Consider the following 8,546-nt stretch of genomic DNA (forward strand, 5'->3'; position numbering starts at 1 on the left):
GAGATTTGACCCAGGCAGCCCTGAGCCCCGGAGCAATGCTGTCCATGCCGACTTCCCAGCATGAGGCATTGTTTAGAACCAGAGATAACGGCGGGCAGCAAGGTACACCTCCCTTCTGGGAGCTGTGTGCCACCTTTCCAGCACTTTATCTCCTGGAAGGAAAACAGCTTTAGACTAAACCAAACACTCTTCTTTCTGCCCGGTTGCCTCACCCTTATTGTTCCTTTCTGGCCTGAGGCATCCTCTAAGGAGCTCAGGATGTTCCTTCCTCCACAAAAGTCCTGCTCTGAATCCTGCAGCAGCTTCTCTGCAGCCCCAGCCCGGTTTCCTTATGCCTTAGCTGATCCTGCAAGTAAACAAAAGCCACCTGCCAAGTAAGCACATCCTGCTCAGGGGTCCTCCTCACCCTGGAGCTTTGTCTCCTGAATCTCATCCCTTAGAGAGATCTTTTGCTTCTTTAGATGACTGCATTGATACCTGGCTCCTTTGTTCTGGCTCCAGGAAAATTCCACAGCCTGGAGCCTGCCCTCAGCACGGACTTACGGCCTCAGCCTTCTCGTCGAATTACCGATGCTTCCACATAAATGGAAGATGTTTGTTAATGGTCTCCTATTGTTAACCATGTGTCACCCCCACCCCGTGCAATCTCAGTTTAAAACTGTGGTAAAAACAGGACCAAGAGGGATAATTGCCTACTTTCAGAGCCGGGCTTCCAGTCCGTCAAAGAAAGTCCTGCATTTTCAAGGAGAATTAGTGAAAATCTCAAGCCGTTTCCAGATATGCAACTGTGCCAGTAGACTTTGGTTTACTTGATTTCAGAGGTTTTCTGATTTGACTAAAGGTCACACAATTAAGTTAATAGCTAATAATCCATATATGTAGTTTAAAAGAGGTTTTTAACAAATACCTAGATGAAGATGATAAAGCATCTTCAAGAAATTTAATTAGGTCTGAGTCTTCAAAGCTGATTTTTAGTATGTTGGTGTATCATAGCTGGAAAGTGTCTTGGACACCCCTTCATATCTTCCACAGTTAAATAAATATTAGGGCTTTCAAAAGCTATTTGAGACTGAGATAACCAAGATGAATTTGGAGTGCACCTTGGAATTTACTTATTAAATCTCATCAAGGTCTCTTCTCTCCACTGAGCTCAGTTCCTTCCTTCATGTCTTTTAAATGTTTCACTTTTTTTTTTTTTCCTAAATTAATCCTTTGGACAAACTTTTAGGCCATAAATTTCAGAGCAAATGATTCAAAATCCCCACCGTGAGTTTTTCAAAATTGCAGAGTGTAGGCCAAATGATGCTTTCATTGAAGTAAGTGGTAAAAAACGTCAAGCAGTTTCAAAAGAAGCCAGCACAAGAGTCCTTATGAAAATACCACCTTTATTACTTTAAAAAGGAGGGGAAGTTTGAAAGGACTAACTAAGAAAATTCAATGCCCAAATCCCATTGTAATTCAATAGGAATGGGGCGCCAAATTCCCTTAGGCTGCTTTGCAAATTCTCTCTCAACAATGGATGGCAATCCACTGCCATTATGAGCCGGTCATTCTGCAGTGTCAGAGGGTCAAGGTGATCGCTGGGTGGTGTTACCTGGCCCACAGCTGAAATAACGCCGTGGAACTTTGGTATTTTCGCCACTGAGACAAAATCATCTGGACCAGGCCAGACCCAGCTGGAGGCTGCAGATGGCTGGGGCTGGTTGTTGTGTTTTAGAGGGTCATTAGGCATCTCCAGGATGCTTCACCTCTACTTCTAGGACCCTCTGAGCCCTGGAGAGAGAAATGGGACAAGGAACTTGCAGGCAAGCTCACAAAGGCCTGAAGCATTTGATTAAGAAATCACCCAAAAGAGCAAATCCTGTTTCTTATGGTTGTCTCTCCAGATCAAGTGAAGGCAACACTGCAGCTCCTTCCTCTGCCAACCATCCCTCGGACACATGGGCCAAGAGATGTCAAATCTTCCTCGCTGCTTGCCACAGGCTGGAAAAAGCATTTCTGCTGTAGCAGAGGTTTGGGAAGCAGCATCCAGGAATGGCAGACCCTCCACCCCATGCTGAGACCTTCCACACCACCAGCAGCCCAGTTTTTGGCCCTGCACTGTCTGCAGTGAATTCTTGTTGTTCACAGCCTGGTGTGCCAGCTCCCTCTAATGCTCTGTCTGCATGTGAGAATATTCACCTAGAATAGCAGAGGGGTGCAAACAGGTTCTTTGGGGCAAACAGTTCCTACTGACTTTATAAATTCATACAAAAGGCTTTAATTTCTCGGAAGAAAAAAGGCCAACAGTGGTTCCTCCACTGGCACCAGACAAGAAATCTTTTTTTACTGAGGCTTATTAAATCTTTTTTCCTCTTCAAAAGGAGAGCCCTGTCCCAAAAATTAAAATAAAACCATCCTCTGCCCTTTCAGTCATTGTTAATATTGGTCAGCTTCATGAGCTGAACCAAGAGGTTTATAAGGTTTCTTTCATTGTGTAGATTAATTCCACATACTTTTAGATTCTCAGAGGTTTTTCTTTTTCAAAAGACAGAAGGCATATTTTGTTTTGACAACTCAACTTTTTAACCAGTTACATCAATTCTTGCATTTAGATGAACTCCCCCCCCGTTTTAAGCTCAAATTTACCTACCAGAGACCAGGGGAAACAACCCAAGAGTGCTATTGAGATATCATTTGTTTCAAGCTCCCTTCAGAGCTGTGTTCCTCCTGCCTAAATTATATCTCATGGTGCCGTTTTTAGCAGGCAGGTTCTTAGATTATGTATGATTTGGGTTTATTGATGGAGCCAGTCAGTCTGCAGGCACTGTTTCTTAAACAGTTTTCAGAGAGAAAAAAGAGATTTCCAGTTTGTTGGTATTATCTAAACCAGAGCAGGCTGCTGTCACATGTAAGGAGGAGCGCATTGTATATCACAGGGATGTGGTTTCCCTTAGCAATGAGATTTCAGAGGGGTTCCAGAGCAAAGCCCATGAAAGCCTAAACACTCCAGTTGACTTGACTGGGCAGATTTGAGCACCAAGGAAAACCCACAGAGTTAACAACACCGTGATTGAGGGCACATTTGTTGATTATGTTTCAATCATTCTCTGTTCAGGTTTCCTGAAAGTAAATATGCAAACTCCTAAGACACTAAAATCACTTTCTCTCTTTATACATATATATATATATGTATATGTATGCATGTATGTATATATAAGAATTTTCATGCTGTTCTCCCTGTGATCTTCAGCCATTTCTGAGTCTTAGTCGAGATAACAGTGAAGTCAGTGATGTGTGAAAGACGTGGTGGATGGAGCTGGCTTAGCTTTGGGATTGCTTGTGGGGACTGGATATAATTCTGAACACTGCGTGTTTTTGGTGGGCACATCACAGCTCAGAGAGGATCCCATATTTGAGCTAATTTAATGTCACAGCAAATGGTTTTTCTGTAAAAACTGCTCGCAAACAAATATTTGAGGTTCATTCTTCCTTTAGGTGGTGAGGGCTAGGAGTTAGGAGGTGGGCAGAACACTCAGTTCATCTCTTTGGTTTTGTTACTGAAGGAATATTTTTTTAGAGTGAATAAGACCACCTTCCAGTAGTTGCTTTCCTTTTCCTCCTCAGGCTATTAGGAGCTTCTGTGCATGCAACTATTCCAAATCAACTCCATGCAGGAATGTTTTTCTTGAGAATAAGCACTCATTTTCATAGTTTACTTGAACCCACTTCAGGACCAGCAAGGCATTCCTGACAGTGGAATCAAGGAAATCAGTGCCTGTGTTTCACAGAGACTGAGAGGCCAATCCCTCACCCTCTGCTTTCTAAACACAGAGAGCAAAGAGTGATTGCCACTGATCTGCTCTTCTTCTAGAGAATCCTCCTGTCCACAACAGAGAAGGCCTCAGGTGCTCAAAAAAAAAAAACCCAAAAAAACCCAAAAAACCAACCAAACAAAAAAAACCCAGTTAAAATTCCTAGTCTGAAAATCATTGTGCATCAGGACCTTGGCAAATTACACCAAGCAACTTTTCCCCCACCATTTTATCAGACATTCTTGATTTTGCATTGCAGTGCCAGCTGTATACACATACTGTTATATTATGCTTTGTATTTATGTTATTCACCAGTGATGCCAAAGAGAATACAAAAATATGCTTCAAGTACTTCAAAACTGAAACTAGGGCTCTCAATTCATCTATTTATGTCATTTGAGGACAAGCAAGAAAACTCCTAGACAAGAGTGAAATGTACATTTGTTAATGTATTTTTTTTGGAGGGGGGGGAAATTGAGTTCTTCATAAATGAATCCCTGGTGATGCATAAAGGCAGCTTCTTTTTTTTGTTTTTGCTTTTGATGCCATGTAGATTCTAAAAACATTATCCTAGTAAGGCTGCATTCTGGGCAAGGACCACTAAAATTTGCAATTTTAGTATCACCAGACATTCCCTATCAGAGAATAGCCAAGCTTATTGGAAGTGTCATATGTTTTAAAATATTACTCGCCCACACTGGCCTTGACTCGTTCTGTTTTCTAGTATCAGTAATCTCTGAAGGTCTTTTCACGGTGCTGCTGTCTGTTAAGTAGATACAGGAAGTATTTATCCTCTGAATGGAGTAATTAACCTTTCGTCAGTGTCCTCCCAGAAGGCTTCCTTGTCCTTCTCCATGGCCACTCAAACGTCCAGACAAAACAAAACTCCCTTCTTTCTGAGGGTTCAGCAATATGGTTTTCTGCAGAGTTCTCAGAGGCTGAGAGAAGGAGTTGAAGTACATATGGAAACCAGGAGGTCCCAATACCTTGGGCATAAGCTTCCCTCCACTGCTGCTATATAGCACAAGCAGAAATCCTCTGTGATCAGAGCTTTCAGTGAAAGCATTGGCAAGGCTGGAAGACTTTCTTAATCATCCTTTGTCCCTGGCAATTTGTTTGTTTGTGCTTCCAGTGGATGTTACAGCACACAAGGACGAGCACAGTCACTTGTTTTGTGCCTCAGGTGATTCCAGGAGTCTCTCCCAACAACTTCTCCATTAAATCCATAACCTGAACTGTACATTACCTGTTCAGACAGAATAAACTAGCAAAATCCTTAACCAGTCATTTCACTGATGTCCTCCCCCATATTTTTCCTCTAATTTTGTCATTCTTCATATCCCTCTCACTCAGCTTTGCTCTTTGCCTCTTCTGTCATGTAGAAGAAAGTATCAGAAGCTGGTGGATGGTGACAGACTAGCAGGCTTGCCTACCTGATTTTGCACGTGGCTGAAACTGTCATGATGCTGCCCTCCTTCCATGTGTCTGTGCCTCCTGCTTCCCTCATATATTTATTTTGCTGCTCATGGCAAATTTCCACCTTGGGCACAGGGAAGAGGGGAAGGAATCCCAGAGGTTATTCCTTTCCTTCCTCAGAAACAGGCGACTTCGTTCAAGGGCTGCTTTGCTGCTTTGCCAAGTAAAGTCTTAAATGCACCTCTTTTCTTCTCCTGCTCACCAGCTTGCAAAGTCCTTCCCTCTCTTTTTTTGTCCCCACATGCAGGGAGCTACTTGCAAAAAACTGAACAGCTCCAACAGGAAAAAAAATCAAGGCTGTGATTTGATGAACACTGGCTTCTTCCAAAAAGGACAACTTGTTCATAGTTCGTCCTTTACCCTTCGCTCCTGCCCACTCAATCATACCAGCTCAAGTTTGTTGCAGCTGAACAGAACGAGGAAAATTGTCTCATTTAAAAACACCCTCCTTTTCCTTGCTTTGGTTTGGTTTTGGAGGCGGCTTTTGTGTGTTTTGTTTTGTTTGTTTTATCCTTAAGCCTGCAAGCAGTTGTAAAAACACAACTAGGGAAGCAGCTAGGAGGGAGAAGAGAACAGCAGAAAGATGCGTGAGAGTCACGCCAGAGTTGCAAATGAACAAAAAGCTCACCTAACTGTGGCTTTAGACACCTCCACCTCAAACAGAGTTCTGGGGAGAGACAACTCTCCCAAAGATTTACAGAGGAAAGTAAAGGCATTAATTCCTCCATTAATTCCTCCTGAGTCCAAGCACCCTATTAAAAGCCCCCCAAAAACTCAAAGTGAAAACAAACAAAGAACCCTTTCTTAGCTTGGAAAAATGTGACAGAAACTTTGACATTTCAAATAACATGTTTTGGATTGAATAGAAAGTTTCATGCAATCTGGAGAAGTCTCTTTTTTTTTTTCCTTCTCCCTTTTTTTTTTTTTTAAACTCCGGAGTTTTTGAAAGGCAGCTATGTTATCAAACAGATATGCTACTCTGTGCTCAGCAAGCCTGCATGCCCTGAACTGCTCCAGGTCCCGTCAAATGGAGTGCAGACACAGAGTGGAAGTTATTGGCTCAATGAACATCACTCGGGTCAGATCTGACATCCACCTGTGTCAGAGAAGTCTAACATTACAAAGCTGGAGCAGAATCCTGGCAGTCTGAGGCTTTGAATTAACCAAAAATGCATCCGGAATGACCAGCCCGCAGCGCTAACATGCAAACATAACAAAAATTTTTGCCTCCCAAAGGAACACAGCTGTGATTAGAAGGAAATGTTATTTCATGAGCTATTCACCTGAATCAATGGGCATTCCCTGCATTGCTTCCCAAAGCAGGAACATCCCCATAGCAGGATCAATGCTTTGTAATTTTATCCCAAATTCTGCCAGTCAGTAAGGAAACTGTCTTTTCACTAGGTATAGAAAAAGGCATTTTGGTCATGTTGGATCGTTCCTTACTTCTTGTAAAGTTGTTTAGCTCAGAGGTGGTTTGTTGTGGTTTTTAAATTTGTTTTGCTTTCGTTTCGTTTTGGCTTGGGTTTTTGTTGCTTTGGTTGTTTGGGTTTGGCTTTTTGTTGGGGTTGGTTTTTTTTTTTAATCACCAAAGAGATGAGCCATAGTAATCAGGGTGCCTCCCTGTTTTTCTCTACAGGAACCTTAAATCACATACCCTAAACACCACTCTGCTCCAGGCTTTCCAAGGACTTTGCAAACACCTTATCGGAAGAAGGCTTTGGCACTGTGCCCGAACTGGAGGCAAAGTGTAGTTTTTAACACAGTTTTGGCTCCTCAGTGAAAACAGGATACTGCTTCTCCCTGTCAGTGTTTCAATGTCTTTCCTGGTGCTGCTGGCAGTGTGAAGTACAGGTCATTCCCTCTCTCCCAGGCTGGTAAATTCCAGGGACAAAGAGCCCTGCTGCCCTCTACCAAGTGGGCTGCAAACGCCTCGATCTGGCTTGAAGAAATGAGTCTGTAGGGGCCACATTCAGGCACTGAAAAAAACCCTATTTTCTTTTTGAAGGTTAAGAAATGTGTTCCTGGCTGTCTTTTTACTGTGAATTAAGAAATAGTTTAGGGTGCCTTGTTCTGTGACACAGGGCACTTGGCAGTGATGATGCCTAGGAAAGAGAAGTGATGGTATATATCAACATATCAAATAGATATGACAATATCTGCCGTTACATATAATAAAATCCCAGTTGATTGGTTGCCTGCTCTCTCTGCGCCATCAGCAGTGCTGAAACACGATCATAAATTGTTGCTGAATATGTGAGATCGAGCTGCAAACCCAGGTGAAAACAGAATTTGCCAAAGAGCAGTTTCCCTGATGTGAACTGCTCAGTTATTTTTAGATAGGGACACCCCAAGCCCAAACGTTTGTCTCTCGGCAGATGCTTCCCACATCAAAAGGATCCAGCTTGTGTTAGAGGCAGTGGAACCTCCCACCAGGACCCCTCCAAGCTGGCTCGGAGCCCATAATGAGACACTCCTCATCTTCCACTTGGTTCTTTAATTCAGACTTGACAACCTAGGATGCAGATTTAAATCAAACTACAGGAAAACTATTAATAAGCTGACAAATGCTGAGGATGAGAATTCTCAGCGAATTTAAAGCTGAGGGATGATTGCCAAGAAAATTTGGCTTTCACTCCCCTGTTGCTTTGATGCCCCTTGCTTTCAATTCTCACAGCCTAAGAAAACACTTTTTCCTTCCTCTCTGCTTTATCCCTAATCTTCCCAGGTATAAGCAGTGGAAGAGATGAAGCCTTCTTTCAACAGCTGCCCAAGACTGCCTCTCCTCACTTGTCAGCCAATTCTTCCTGCCTTTTAATGATTTTGGCAACATCTTACTCTCCACAGCTTGTTTCCCACCACTGCTGCCAGCCTGGAGAGCAGGCTGGACCCGGGGTGGGGACAAGGCTGGTAAGGCAGTGCTGGTCCCAAGGCTGGCAGCTCCACATCACGTGGCAGAAGGGCTGCTGGTGGGCAGCAAGGCAGGGCAGCCCCCTTCCAAATGCCACCTCTCCTTGGCTGTCCACCCTGCCCATAAAATTCACTCAGCAGGCACAAGGAAAGTGATAAAGGGAAGAGCAGAGTATAGGGGAAAGCTCTGAACCAGTTGCACATTTGCCCTAGGAAACTTCAGGTGGCCACAAATATTTACAGCTTGGGTCACAAGAACATAAATTGAATTAATAATTTTGGCTAGGGAAGGGGATGAGGGAGGAATTAACTTTTGTGGTGTTTTGTGTTGCAATATTATGTTCCAGCAATTTGATTACATTTTGT

Source organism: Corvus hawaiiensis, chromosome Z, assembly GCF_020740725.1.
Source record: "Corvus hawaiiensis isolate bCorHaw1 chromosome Z, bCorHaw1.pri.cur, whole genome shotgun sequence".
Lineage (NCBI taxonomy): Eukaryota > Metazoa > Chordata > Aves > Passeriformes > Corvidae > Corvus > Corvus hawaiiensis.